The sequence below is a fragment of the Aythya ferina genome (assembly GCF_964211825.1).
Source record: "Aythya ferina genome assembly, chromosome: 1".
NCBI classification, from domain to species: domain Eukaryota; kingdom Metazoa; phylum Chordata; class Aves; order Anseriformes; family Anatidae; genus Aythya; species Aythya ferina.
This window is the reverse complement of record NC_140296.1, coordinates 11,624,885-11,639,481: the sequence shown is the minus strand read 5'-3', so window position 1 is coordinate 11,639,481 and position 14,597 is coordinate 11,624,885. Positions and strand designations below refer to the sequence as shown.

At 43.6% G+C, this 14,597-nt stretch overlaps 1 protein-coding gene across 1 annotated transcript in view; it reads left to right on the top strand.

The window, feature by feature from the left end:
* The window catches only part of TAF1D (TATA-box binding protein associated factor, RNA polymerase I subunit D), a 365,188-nt gene that overhangs the window by 181,345 nt on the left and 169,246 nt on the right, over nucleotides 1-14,597 (top strand). The window lies entirely within an intron of this gene.

Genomic DNA, 14,597 nt, shown 5'->3' with positions numbered 1-14,597 from the left:
TATCCCACTCTGTGGGTTTCTTTGTGACAGAGAAAGTTCTTTGCAGACAAATTAATGACAAGGACCAGCTCCTCACTGGATATAAATGGAAGGGGTTTGCTTCACATATGCTTTGCTATTCTGGCCATAATTAGCAATGAAACAGGATGAGAAACTATGGTACAACCGTGCTGGAGTGTTGGAGGCTTGGAGAAATTGCAACACAGATTCAGATCTTTTTTTTTATTTCAAAAATCAGCAATGGGCTCAGTAACAGAGGAGAAACTAAACATAAAACTACCGTGTGCTGTTTTCCAACACTAGTGTATTACATCTCATGATGCTGAAGTGGTAATATTAATACTTCGTAGCCAAAAGTCACGTCTTCTCTGAAGCAAAGCAACAGATGGCTGAAGCATTGTAGTTAACAGAGGCAGGGATATTTTGGGAGTACAGGCAAAACTGACAGTGCAGAGCATACAAAGACCTCACTCTGTAATACACACAAGGACACCAAGACTTCTTGAAGCACCCTGAGAACATCAGCTAAGGAAAAGATTGCACATTTCTCCTGCATTACGTGAATCTCAGCTTCTGTTGGCATCCTCTCTGATTGCAGGGCAGCCCACCTGTTCTCCTGCCATCATGGGATGAATATGTTCCCCTCTCCATTGATGGGAATGAGAAGAGGACAGCTAAAAATATAGTAATTTCCTGGAACTTCAGGAACATTGATGCTATTATCTCATGGGCATTTTATAAGGGTATCAAGTGCCACCCCCAGTTCCACTGCTCTTACAGGAAAAAATAGCAGGAGCTTCCTGAGACCTGAAAATCACCGTTTCTGATGACTAGAAGCCCTCTGATTTCCTTAGTGAGTGTATTTAGCCAGCTACTGCTAGCTAATAAAAACAAGACTTCTATGTCTGGATCTCCAAGCACTTCACAAAGGTTGATCCTCCTGTTCACATTTCTGTACCACAGGGAGAGCAGCTACTCACCGCCATCATCCAGTTGCCCAGTGAGGTCCCTGGGGGTGTTCAAGGAGAGGTTGGATGTGGTGCTTGGGGACATGGTTTAGTGGGTGACATTGGTGGGAGTTAGGTGGCTGGTCCAGATGATCTTGAAGGTCTCTTCCAACCTTAATATTTCTATGATTCATGTTACACTGATCAGAGGCTAGAGCTGGAAAAGGTCACATGGAGCATGGGGAACAGGGTAGATAAGGCTGCAATTTGCAAGGTCCTGCAGTTTTGCCACCTAACCTAACCCATAAAAGTGGTCTAAAAGAAAGCTGGAGAGGGACCCTATCAGGGAGTGTAGCCATGGAACCAGGAATAATGGCTTTGAACAAATGGAGGGGAGATTTAGGTTAGATGAGATGCAAGGAAGAAATTCTTCACTCAGAGCACAAAGCGCAAATGGGAATTAGGGCTGAAGATGCACCTTGCTTCTGTTCTTTTCCATAAGGAATAGAATGAAATTACCTAAAAAAATAGTGTTAAAAATAAACCCAGGGCACAGGATGGGAGGTGGAGAGCAGTCCCCATGGCCAAGGGGCAGCCTTTCTCTCTGGCAAGCCAAATGGCCTGGGGGAGCCAGCCCCAGAAAAGGGGCCCTCAGCCCCCCAACCCTCCTCCTCTTTCCACGTGAGGGAATCTTCCAGGCTGCTCCCAACACAGCCGCCTTTGGCCACGTGTGGGCCGCTCCATCACAGATGCTGCCTGAGGTCACAGTGGCCACCACTGCCCTACGTCTGCTCTGGACCCTATAAAAGAGGACCCCTGCAGCTGGCCCACCACTCGCTGAGTTTCTGGGCACTCTGACAGCCAACTTGTGTGGCAGGGCCCGGCCAGCTCCCTACTCGTCGCTCAGGCTCCATCCCAAGCATTAGCTTGGAGCTGCCAAACACCACGGACATCCTGCAGGCTTACCTGCAAGATGTCCCGGCAATAAAGAATTCTGTTGCTGATTCTCAGGGGTTGTGTGAGTGCTTCTTTCCCATCCCCCAGCCCTTGTGTGAGAGGTGGCAGCCCTTCCACACAGAGCCTCGAGGAACATCACAAGAGAGGACCCAGCTCCCTTCGGGCAGGTGCACTGGGGTGACAGGAGGAGTACCCACGGGCCACCATGCACCTTTAACATCTGTGAAAATAGACTGAGGGGTGAAAATAGTAGTGATTATAGGTGGCTAATTTCTTATCCTAGGAGTGAGTTTCTGTATCTGAACAATTGGCAATGACAGACATGGAGCATGCTGAGGTACTCATCAACTTCTTTGCCTCCATCTGCAGTGGTAGACGGGCTTCCCAAGTCTTTAATTTCTGTGAACCTGTAGATGGAGGCTGGGGCATCAATGTCCCACCTGCCGTAAGTGAAGAGCAGGTTCAAGACACCTGATGAATCTAGACACACTGCGATGAGGCCTCCCCTCAGCCTCCTCTTCTCCAGGCTGAATAGGCCCAGTGACCTCAGCCGCTCCTCATATGTCTTCCCCTCTAGGCCCTTCAACATCTTTGTAGCCAAGGAAAGGTTGAACCTGGTGTGTAGGAACATGGTTTAGTGGGTGACATTGGTAGTAGGGTGATGGTTGGACCAAATATCTTGGAGGTCTTTTCCAACCTTAATGTTTCTATGATTCTATGATTCTATAATTGTCAAGGGTCTTCAACATTTGCATATTGAAACTCCAAGATGTTTTTGATGTAGTTTGGATAGACCACAACTAGAACAGTCTGACTATGTCCTGTATAAATGTCATCAGCAGACCACAGTGTGATAGCCTGACATCTTTGCCAGCTAAGAACTGGCATTTTGTGAAAGCAGAGACTCCCCAGCTCACTCCGAGTTGCAGGCTGCCTTTGTGCAGTAAAGTTAATGAGACGGGCTCACGCTGAGCTCAGCATCAGCTGAACGAAGCTGTACAGCTCCTAGACGTGAGTAGATACATCTGCATGGCACTGAGCCACAACCCACGCGTGGACTTTCCAGAAGAGTTTCAGCTCTGCTTTCTGTACTCATTTGTGTGCTTCAAGCACAGCAACGACATGGCTGTGGACAGGTATTCCCACTGCCATTGGGCTGCAGTGGGCTTAGAAGAAGCAACGAGCTCCTACTGCAAGCTGTTGGCTAGAAGAAATTTGTTCCCAGAGCCTCAGAAATGTCTGATAACTCTAATTAGACCAACCTAGAAACTGTCTCTGGACATGCAGATAAAGCCTTAGAAGAGCAGTTCCCCAGGAGACTGCCTGTTATTCAGGGCTGACTTATTCATAAACCTCTTGAGTGCCGGTGAGCGCAGCCAGCTCCGCTGCTGACGCAGTCTGCCAGCCTTGTAGCAAAGACACCAAGCTGCGGTGGTTTGTGCTAGCCAAGGCACAGCCACGCCGTAACAGCTCTCAGAGGCCTGGCTGGGAGAACTTGTCACAGCCTGGGACAGCTGGTACCTTCCCAAAGCCCCTGTGCCTGGTACGTCATGACTCACAGCATCACAGGATGGTTGAGGTCAGAAGGGACCTCTGGGCCCATCTGGTCCAATGCCTGCTCACACAGGGCCACCCAGAACAGATTGTCCAGGTCCATGTCCAGATGGCTTTGGAAGACCTCCAAAAAGTGAGACCTTCAAAAGCTGTCTGGACATGGTCCTAGACAACTCAAAGCGTGCTCTCTTATTTCCCCATCTTCCTTTTACCACTGATTCAGGGTGAAGACAAGGTTCTGCCCCACATTTTCTGTCCCCCATTGCCCTGATGTTGAAGCCCAGCAGAAGGGCAGCTCCTCCTCCTTGCAGGGGCACAGGCAGAGTGCCCCTGAGATGGAAGACGTGGGATGGCAGGGGTAGGTGAGGCTTTGGCTCTGCTCCTCCAGATGCCCACACTTAGACCCTGTTGACCTCTAGAATATTTTTTATGCTAAGACTGCAAAAAGGTCTCTAAGCTAAATCAACAGGGCTGTAGTGTTTGGATTTCAGTCTGCATTGCAGCAGCCCCATGTTTAGCTCACTCACGTATGCCAGTCACTTCACTGTCAGATCCTTGAGCCCGAGCCAGCTGCTCTGAAGTCTTTGGTTTTAGAGAGAGCAGGTTTGGGCTGTCACTAGAGAAACCGAACCAGGAAGATTCCTTGGTCCACCATTTCTTCTCCTGGGAAATGCTTCCTCCACAGCCTTCCTTTTGGTTTGCAGGCTTGAAGGTCTTTCTGTGAGTCACAGCTAGAGTAAACCTCCCAGCTTCTGCCTGAGGCTCAAAGCATTTTGGTGATCTTTAGAGAGGCCAGAATGAATCTGGTCATCACCACAATGTCCTGACCAGAAGAAAAATCATCTTTATAGTATCACAGAATAGAGCAATAGAATCTTTAAGGTTGGAAAAGACCTCTAATATCAAGCCCACTGCTAAACCATGTCCCTTAGTGCCACTTCCACAAGTCTGTTAAATACCTCCAGGGATAGGGTTTGGCCCAAAACCGAACACAGGAGTCAAGGTGCGGCCTCACCAGTGCTGCGTACAGAGGGACGATCACCTCCCAGTCCTGCTGGCCGCACCAATTCTGTTTTATCTATCAAACAAAGACACTGACATTTTTACTTCCTTCAGATCAGTCTGTCAGCCACCTCTTAGGTGTCTCTTTTCTGCAGGCTGTATTTTGCATGCAAGGCCATTCAGGATGATGTAGATTATCCATCCAGCTCAGTAGCTGAAGGTCTACAAACAGTTCCTGGCTCTGAGGAGTGAACTCCCTCCTTTCCACAGTGTGTAGGGCTAGCTCCATCTAGACATGTGATGGTACATAACACTTGACTCAGGACCTCTGAGGATATCTCCATGACCCTTAAACATAATTTATATTGTTGTATGCTTTTCAGTTCAAAACATTATAATGTGAGGAGGTTGCCAGAGTAGTTCTCCAAAACATGAAGCTAAGGACAGGAACTGGATGTCCTTGAAGCCTGCTAGCAGAGCCTCTAAAGATGTAAAACTGATGGGGTATGTTGGAGGGGTGCACAGGCGGTGGGAACCAAGTTGGTGTGGTCTCATCCCCACCATCTTTCGGGAGTCATTCCTCAAGTGAGGAAACTTGCCCAGAACTTGCCTTGGAGAAAGCCCATTGGAGCAGTTACTACTGCTAGAGTTTACATCCTACTGTACTTGTATTTTAGTACATTCAATCAAATATCTCATTATGAGGAAAAAACAGCCAAAATCCATTCTAATGCTTTGATAAGTTTTCTGTCTGCCATCCAGTTGGCTGTGATGTGACTGCCTTACACATGCAATGATGTCCAGAAAATCCCTGCCTCCTCAAACTATATAACATCATCTTCGCCATTATGTTCCTCTAAAAAGCGGACTTCTCTTCCCAAATTCTGACTCACATTGAAACCTGCTCAGTTCTTCCCCAAAGAGCATCTCCCTCTAGAGGAAATCAGAGAGAAATGACTAAAGGGAGGGCAGGATTTTGGACAGCCTTAACACCTGCAATTGAGCTTGCAGATATTAGTCTTGGTGTCTCATCACTGCATGAGCTAGATCAAGTAACTCCACCAGCAGCACGCTTGCCAAACCAGATAATTTCCTCAGAGGTGAGTAACAATTAGTCACTTCCCAGGGCAATGTTAGAATAATAGAAAAAAACATTTGAGTGGGAGGATAGCAACCCTTGAGACACTCAAAGAAACCCGTTAGGAAACAACAGCTACATTAATGTCAAGATTGTATAAAAATTGTACAATTGCATAAAAATTGTACATTGTATAAAAGCCATGATGGTGCAGATGTTCAAAGAAGAGTTTTTAGCTTTTGTATAAAGCTATGAAGTCAAAGATACTGTTGATATCCTTTAACAGAAAATATCACCTTCCAGTTCTTCTGCACCACTGAAGTAGTGCTGTGGGGTTTTTCAGTCAAAGGCACAGTGTTTGCATGCACTGCCTGTAAAGACTCTTCAGGCTCAGCTGCCATCCTTCCCAAACCACCAGCAGATGAGTTTTGTTTTGTACTATGTTACTTTAAGCAGCATTTTCTTTTGGAGAGGGCCAACAGTCACCAGAAGCATCTGGCTGCTGGAAGGAAAGCAAATCCAAAGGTATGAAGTATTGTTTGAATGCTCTGCATACAGACCTTGCCTTTCCTCCCAGTAAGCTTCTCCACCTTGTAGAACCTCATAACCTGAAGTCACGCTTCTCCAGACCAGTCAGCCTTGGAGCTCTCTGGACTTGTTTCAGCAGATCATCAGTTAATCACCAGCTAATTTGTCTCATCAAAAATAAAAATAATCTTTCACTTTCTGTTTCCTGTTTTTACATAATTTTGAAAATGTCTTAAATATGTGGAATTTTAAAACCAAGGTGTTTTGTTTCATTATTGAAACATACCTAAGCTGGCTGAATCTATAAAAATCCTGATGTGTTTTAAGTAAAAACTCATGGATTAAAGTCTTTGGAAAATTTTCATATAGGCATTTACACCTCATCTAAAATTCAAATACATTTTGGGCAAGTGTAGCTTGACTGAACTTCAATTCTCCATTACTTCAACACAAGGCTGGAAAATGAACATTTTTCCTAATATGTTTCCCTGGAGTAAATATGTCTCTGACACTGACAGAAAATTAACTCTATGCAGCATTATAACAAACACAGATCTTTTAAAAGAACAGTAATATAACAAAGTAAAACTACCGTTTTGCTCTTACTTTTGCTTTCCCAGTATGACACAACATTCATGTGTGGGATTACAGGGTAATTTTTTTCTGTTCTGCTCTATCTGATTCGCAGAAGGTCAGTGTTCAAAAGCAATTAATTTACCACACAGCAGTCTCTCACACTCCCCAGGTGGGATGGGGGAGAGAATCGGGAAAGTAAAAAGCACTTATGGGTTGAGATATAGACAGCTTACTAGGTACAGCAAAAGCCATGCACGCAAGCACAGCAAACCAAGGAATTCATTCACTGAATCTGGGACAGGGAGAAAAGGGCAAGTGCATCTTGCATTTAGGATACCTGGAACCGAGAGTGTGATCAGCAACAGTTCAGAGTTTTCATTCCAAGCCAATTCTTCATTCCTCTGTCTCTATTACAGCCACTTTGCCCAAATCCAGCAAAGGATTTTTTTTCCCCCCGTAGATTTTCATGGTTTGTTTCCCATACTCTCCTGAGCACAAGAAAAGTATGATGTTTTTAAAGGACTTAAAAACACAGCTGTTACTCTAAGCCCATTCCTGAATCTATACCAAATTTCACCTTTGAACTAATAGGGAGAATAATTTAAGCTTTTCAAGTAGAAGTGTGCCAGAATACCTCCCCTGCTTCCTTTATCGTTCTCCATCTGGCTATCATCTCCTCTTTTGTACATCAGCAGCTCAGTAACATTAACTTCAAGGGACGTAAGCGTGACCCAGGTAACCTTGTCTTCTTTGAATTCAATAAGACATGGGGCTTTTCTTTGGCAAAATGTCTTTAAAAGTTTATCTCTTGATGAAAAGTTTCTGTCTCTGGCAGCTCAGGGAGAAGGTGGTCACCTGAAGAGACCTAGATGTGTGCATACAGGTCGATGTGAACTTTCTGTGTTTTGTTGTTGTTCTTTGTTTTTTTGTTTGTTTGTTTGTTTTGTTTATTTTTGTTTTGGTTTTGTTTTTCCTTTCATGCAACATTGCAGAAAAGCATAGAGACCTGAGATGACGCTGAGATTCAATAAAGCCCGATTATCTAAGAAAGCAAGATTTCTGCTCATTCCCTCTGGTTTTGTGGTGATCAAGCTCTCATCCAACAACAGATTGTGGGTAACTGGCAACACTGGCAAAAATGGTGGAGGAGTTGAAGGCATTCTCTGGCCCCTCTCTCAAAGACATCAGCTTGTATAGCAAGATTTCCTTTGATGCTGGAAGTGAACAGTATTACCTAATGCTGGTTCCAGTGGTCTTTGTAAGGTTCATTTGAGAGCTGTGCTATATGCAGCTACAGGTGAGGATACCTTGGGTTCAGAGAAGGTACTTTTTTATGGACAAGACCAAAGAGTATATGGTGAACCTTGGGGTGATCTCTCCTGATCATCAGCCTCAGACGATTCAGCCCTGTCCAGCCCAGAGGGTGGGGACAAAGAGCTGTTCTCTGCAGGGAAACAGCTAGGAAGGAAAGATGCACGTGAATGACCATTGTATCCCAAGTTCTCCTGACCTATACGGAGAGTGAAGTCTAAGGGGTCTGATGAGGCAGCTGTAGGGCCTGAGAAGGGCTCAGAGAGGCAGGGGCCTGGGACTGAGCACGAACAGGGAACATAACATTTAATTAATTAATTAATTAATTTTAACTGGAAGTCCTTCTGTATGCCAATCCATGCACAGGGCAGAGTAAGAATGGGCTGTAAAAGATTCTCCTAGCTTTTGTTACCAAAGAAATGGAGTGAAGCTTTTGGGAACACTTTGTCATACAAGAAGGGCAGTCTCTGTTCTTTTGCAAATTTCTTCCAGAGCTTTCAGCCTTGCACCCTGCAGGAGGGAAAGGCAGGAAATGCAAATTACGCCTATCAGACAGCTAGATTTTCTTTCGTGTCACTCTAAGGTGTACTGTATAAAGTAGGGCTCAAAGAAAAGATTTCTGGAAAAGTTTACGCCAAAGAGACACCATTAATTCTCCCCCCCTGCCACGACGCTGACTCACCTCTGCCTTCACTGAGCCGTGGTGCAGGCTTGAGCAGCAGGACAGGAGCTGTCACTTCTCTCTGAGCATTACTTTACTCACCTAGAGCTCCACTTGCTTCTGTGGATCAGGGGTGGTTTTGCAAAGCATAGGTGTGCAGGAAGGCAATGTGCCAGGCTGCATGCAGCACAGCTGCTGGTTACAACATGCTGCAAAATGTTGATAAAGGGCAGAGCACATCAGCATGTTAATCAAATCCCATCACAATTTTCCTGTGGAACTTGTAATTTCCTCATCTAGTGGCCTCAAAAAGGTGGAAGCTGTCTGGGTTTACATAACCGTAGCAGGAGTACATCACAGAAATGGTCTACTCCCCTAGAATGTCCAAATTCATAAGGAGCAAAACAGATCAAGTTAAGCAGCACATAATCACAGAAAATTATCTTAAAAATGCAGACGTTCATTTTAGCATATAGGAGGACCAAACAGGCAGGAGAAATGGCATTTTGCCTCCTCCCGAGGTAAAGCACGGGAGTTTTCATTCATCTTGACTGTACTCTCTTAGTTAACTGGAGCACCATACTAAAAACATTGCAGATCACAGGACAGGCATGCAGGGGCCCCACTCTTCTTAGTTAACCCTACTTCTGTAGACCCATCACTTAAACTCTTTGTCTGTCAAGAAACCAGGATCATATTGCTTGGTTAGCCTTTGGAAAGTACCTCAAAATCCAGTGGACAACTATTGCATAGCTGCTAAAGAGGAGGATAAGGGCTTTACAGACCTTAAGAAGGAAAAAAGAAGAGCTGCTGGTCTGAAAAGATGTAACACTTCTGGGAAGCATTTTCTGTGGCCATTTGTCGTTATGCATCACATATGTGCCCCTCCACTCCCAGATTTTATTAGGCTGTTTTCTGACAAGGCAAGTTCTTCATTTAGTCCTCTGCCTAGGTCTGCTGCTTACTGAATAAACAGTGTTTGTTAAGTCTGAGAAATCATAATTCCTTAATCTTCCTCCTCTCTCAAGCATGCAGAAGTTATTGCTACCTACAATAATTTCTGTCCCTTTCAGATACATGGCAGCAAACCTGGTCTGTTGTAGAAAACAGTAGGTAGACTACAGAATCATACCCATAAAATGCTAGTAAAGAATAAAAAACAACCCCCCGCCACACCAAATAAATAAAAAAAAAAAAAAAAGGGTTAGCCAGCCTGTCATTTGGATAATTAGTGGTTATTAAAAGCTCATGCTTCAGCCTGGCAAATATTATCTACTGCCCTTAAACCCCACCACTCTTGGACAAAATTGCTACCTCCAAAGTTCCCAAATCCTATCCCTGTGTCACCACTTAACTTGTATGCTCTGTAATGAACAGCTTCTTCAATATGTTTTCTTTGAGGGAACCTGAATAGTGTAAAGGTTCAAAAAAATACCTAGAAATACTAATCATTCCAATGCTTTCCTACATCTAAATCCTAAATTTCCACTGGTTCACATTCAGCTCTAGACATGTTCAGCTGTGTTTTTTGGTAGCTGGTGTGTGTATGCACAGTGTGTACATTGAGAATCCCTGGAGAGTTCATAAAATTAAACAAAACAGTCAGACTCCTTCTCCAATTAGTAACAAAATCCACATTGTCTGTTTTCAGAGAAGGCTGGAATCACAAATGTGAGCATTCACAGGACTTCAAGCTAAAATAGCACCAAACAACTCCGATGTCTGCCTATGTTTCCCTGTTAGAAGTACAAACCTTTTCTTGAATTCCAGCTTTAATTTAATAATCTTTGGGAATAGGTGCATTTTCCATAAAATCCAGTTCAAATATTTAGTAAACCTACTGCAGGAATACTGATCTTTGACTCTCAGAAATTTCACCTGAGGGAGTTTCAGCAGTGGGTTACAATCAAACAACCACAAAGAGATAACCCAGTACATTTTTCAGCTGAGACTGTCTGAGCTAGAACATCTGTTCTGAGCTGGGTTTAGTCAATGTAAAGGTGCAAGAGACTCTTGGTGGCAGAAAGTACCTGCAAGTATCAGAGTAGTGTCTTCTGGGACACTAAAGGATGAAGAAAGTTCACCTCAGCAGCTGATTTCCTTGGTGCTGCAGACTTGGAATTATAGAACTTGGAGTTGAGCAATTTTAGTTCAGGACACCAAGATCATAAAATAATAGAAAATACAACAGTGCAGACTGGAAAGAAACCTTCAAAACCCATCACATCAAACTTTTAAGATGCTAACTGTTAGTCTAAAATCACCGGAGGAGATAGACAGTTCTTTGCACATTTAATTAAGCCGTGGAGTGCCTTGCTGGTAGGAATCACAAGTGTTGGAGGTTTTCATAGGTTCCAAAAGCAGCTGGAGAAATTACTGGAAGTAAAATCCACAAGCAATTGTCAAGTACAAAGGTTTAATAAAAGATGCTGTCTTCAGAAATTCCCTGAACAATGTGGTGTCACTATTCTGGGAAAGTATGACGATATGCTTGGCCATCATCTACAACTGCTTGGCCTATGCCTAGTGTTGTCCCAGGATGATGATTGTGTTGATACCAGGATGGATGGGATCTAATCCTGACTGTCCTTACATCTTCTGTAAGAAATATTTTTATCTAAAGATAAATCATCCTAATTTCCACAGACAAGCTTTTAATGGATAGGTGCCTTAAAAAATGGACAATGTCAGGTTGTCCACTTATGAAAAAAAATAAGGCTCAAACACAGCTTGTTGAAGTACTAGGAGTGCATGCCAGCTCGACTAATGGCACTTTTGTTCACAAAATACTTATTAATAAATGAACAACCTGACATAATGTGGACATGTGCAGGAGAAGATACAGATTGCTGAAACGATCCCATCCCATGAACTGAGGAACTGGGTAGCTCTCCCACGCCAACACCCAGGACTCTTCACCTGAGGAAAATGCAGTTTGTCATTAGGATTTCTTGCTGCAAGTAGACGAACAGATGATAATATTTTTGTGTGGAATTTTAAAGATCAATATGGAATGAAAAATAACATATCTGAAAGGGGAGATGATTTTAGTTTTGAATTATAGTGATCCTGTACATTTAAATAAGAAACTCTATTCTTCACTAGGTAACAAATTTAGCTATTGTGTTTTGTTTTTAAATTATTATTTATTTTAAAATTTCGTATGCCCTTAAAATAAAAACCCATGCCCTGGACCTTTTCAAACCTCTGAATACAAAGGGATTTCCTGAAAAAGTCCAATTCTTTGGCTGACTTCATAGACAGCATGAGGGTTAACCTGTGCTCCTCATATCATTTTGTTTAATTCTTATTCCAGGAGTATTCCAGACATTTCAACACAAACCACAGCACAGCAAGATACTCCTGAGCACACCAAAGCCACTGGAAGCCCTTCTGTTGATTTCTTTCATCTGCTCTTGTTCTGTTTGCAATAATCTGGTTCCCAGAGCAGTGTCATATCCACATAAAAACACTTATGTAGTGATGACAACCATTCACTGAGGGGAATACACTCTGAACTTCATTAAAAGATGAATTACAAGCTTCCTTAAGATAGATATAATGCTTCCCCTATCTTTTAAAACACAGTAATTGGTGTATGCTTTGATCCACGGGTTAGAAGCTAGTTGGACAAGGCTGAGCCTTAATACACAAGCCTACAGAACAAGCCTAGCTGCAAAAAAAAACCTGAAAGGCAGGCTGACAAAATCCTTTTTGGTGTATGAAAGGTTCAAGCTATCACTAATTTCCTTCAGCACATTAGAATAAACTGCATTTCTATGAGAGCAGAAGCCCTTCAGTGGAAATGCTTTTTATGTAGAGTTCACAGAGATTTCTTAAGCAGCATTATTAGAAGAGTATATAATATACAGTTCCCATGGATCAAGGTAAATCACAAAATATAATTAAAATCCCTTACACCAATTCAGGGAAGGGCAATCCAACTGTAGATGCCTGTGAAGTTCGACAGAGAGGGAATCATACCACCATGGAAGTACACAAGTGTTGTACACAATGTGAGTTGAGATGACTTAGGATGGGATAAAGCATCTGCATAAGACTTCTCCAGTGCTTTCCTTAGTCCTCTCCCACCCTTTGGGGCCACACAACCGGCTTACACAGTCACCAGCAAGGCTAGCTCTAGATTTCCAAGCAGGTGTTAACACAGTGCATTCACTTCCTTGGGACACATGCACAAAGCTCAACACAGCATTTAGAAACCATTGAGCTAACTTGGCACACTCCTGTGTGTCCCTGTGGCACAGCCTTCCTGTACCACTGCGCACACCTTGGTGCCCTTGCGAGTCCTCCATCCACACCCAGCTCGTGGCCAGGGTGGTGGTGCTGAGCCGTGCCAACAGGTGCTTACCAGCTGCCATTGAATCACAGGACCACAGCATGGTTTGGGTTGGAAGGGACCTTAAAGCTCACCCAGTTCCACCCCCCTGCCATGGGCAGGGACACCTCCCACCAGCCCAGGTTGCCCGAAGCCCCATCCAGCCTGGCCTTGAGCACCTCCAGGGATGGGGCATCCACAGCTTCTCTGGGCAGCCTGTGCCAGGGCCTCACCACCCTCTGAGTGAAGAATTTCCTCCTAACATCCAGTTTATATCTCCCCTCTTTCAGTTTTAAACCATTTCCCCTTGTCCTATCCCTATCTGACCCTTCTAGAGTGCGTGGCTCTAATGCCATTTTCCCTTCAGGAGACCTCAAAACCCAATCAGTACCCTAGATGATGAAATCATAATAGATTTCTTAATGAGGACTGAGCCTAGAATAGCAATGAGGCTTCCTGTGGCTTGCACATACTGATGAGGAAGTCTAGTTGATGCAGGCATGATAAGGTTAGATAACTAATTAGTCCACAGTGCACGACAGTAGAAATTATTCTTATCAGTTATATGACATTCATTATTTAAAAATAAAGATTTAGATTGAGTGGCTTCCTTCTTAGAAAGTTGTAACTCACATAGAAGCCACTGTACGCAGCAGACGGTGGTGGTGGTAGAGTTAAAGCCCTCTTTACCACCTCAGTCTTCAGAAAATCACTCGTGACCTGCTTGATTTCTATCTTCACGGTCACACAGCACAGCCAGGTCAGCCTTTGCTCACAAGCTCATTAAATCACGCTATAGGTCTAGACCTAAACTTGGTATCAAAATTCCTACTAAAAACAGTCCTACTGAAAAACTACCCACCACTCAGTGAGAGAAACAACACACAGACCTAACCGTCTGCTACTAGAATAAGCATTTTTACTCTTTCCCTGTGCAATGCATCTTATTTTACAAGTTTTAAAACTCACCAGGAAGCTAAGAGCTACTGAGTGGTGTTACAAGGCAAGAGCATGCAGTGGAGCTAGTTGCTACTCTCCCACATTTGGAGAACTATTACTATCGAAGTGATGGAGAGGAAGAAGGCTCAAAGGATGGCACAAAGCAAACCTGCATCTCCACATTGCCATTTTACTTACTTTAAAAAGTATTAAAAAAAAAAAAAAAGAGGGATATAATTGTTTGTAGAAAGTGTGTAGCGATAAACAGGCTAAAGACGGACCCTTTCCTTATTTCTTAAATCGGAATTTAGCTCATCTTTCTAAAAGGGCAAAATAAGGTAGGAGCAGGTATACTACTAGAAAAGTAGATCTGAGCCAGGCAGTTGCTGTAATATATCTTAAAACAGCAAGATACAGCTGAAGAGCTCAAATGTGCTGAGACTCTGGCCATATTTTTGACAGTAAATTGCTAGATGGGCTATCTTTCATGTGTTGATGTTTTCTCAACAGTTTTTAAAGGTTAAATACATTTTGAACCAGAACTGTCAGAGCAAGATGAATTAGTTTTGAGAACAAAAAATAAATGAACACAATTTTAACCACTGTGCAAAGAGTTCGCCCAGGTTTTAGCATCAGGCTGCATGTCCTGCACCGAGGTTTTTCAGATGTCAACACATGGCTGTTCCTGGAACCCCCAGTCACTTACAC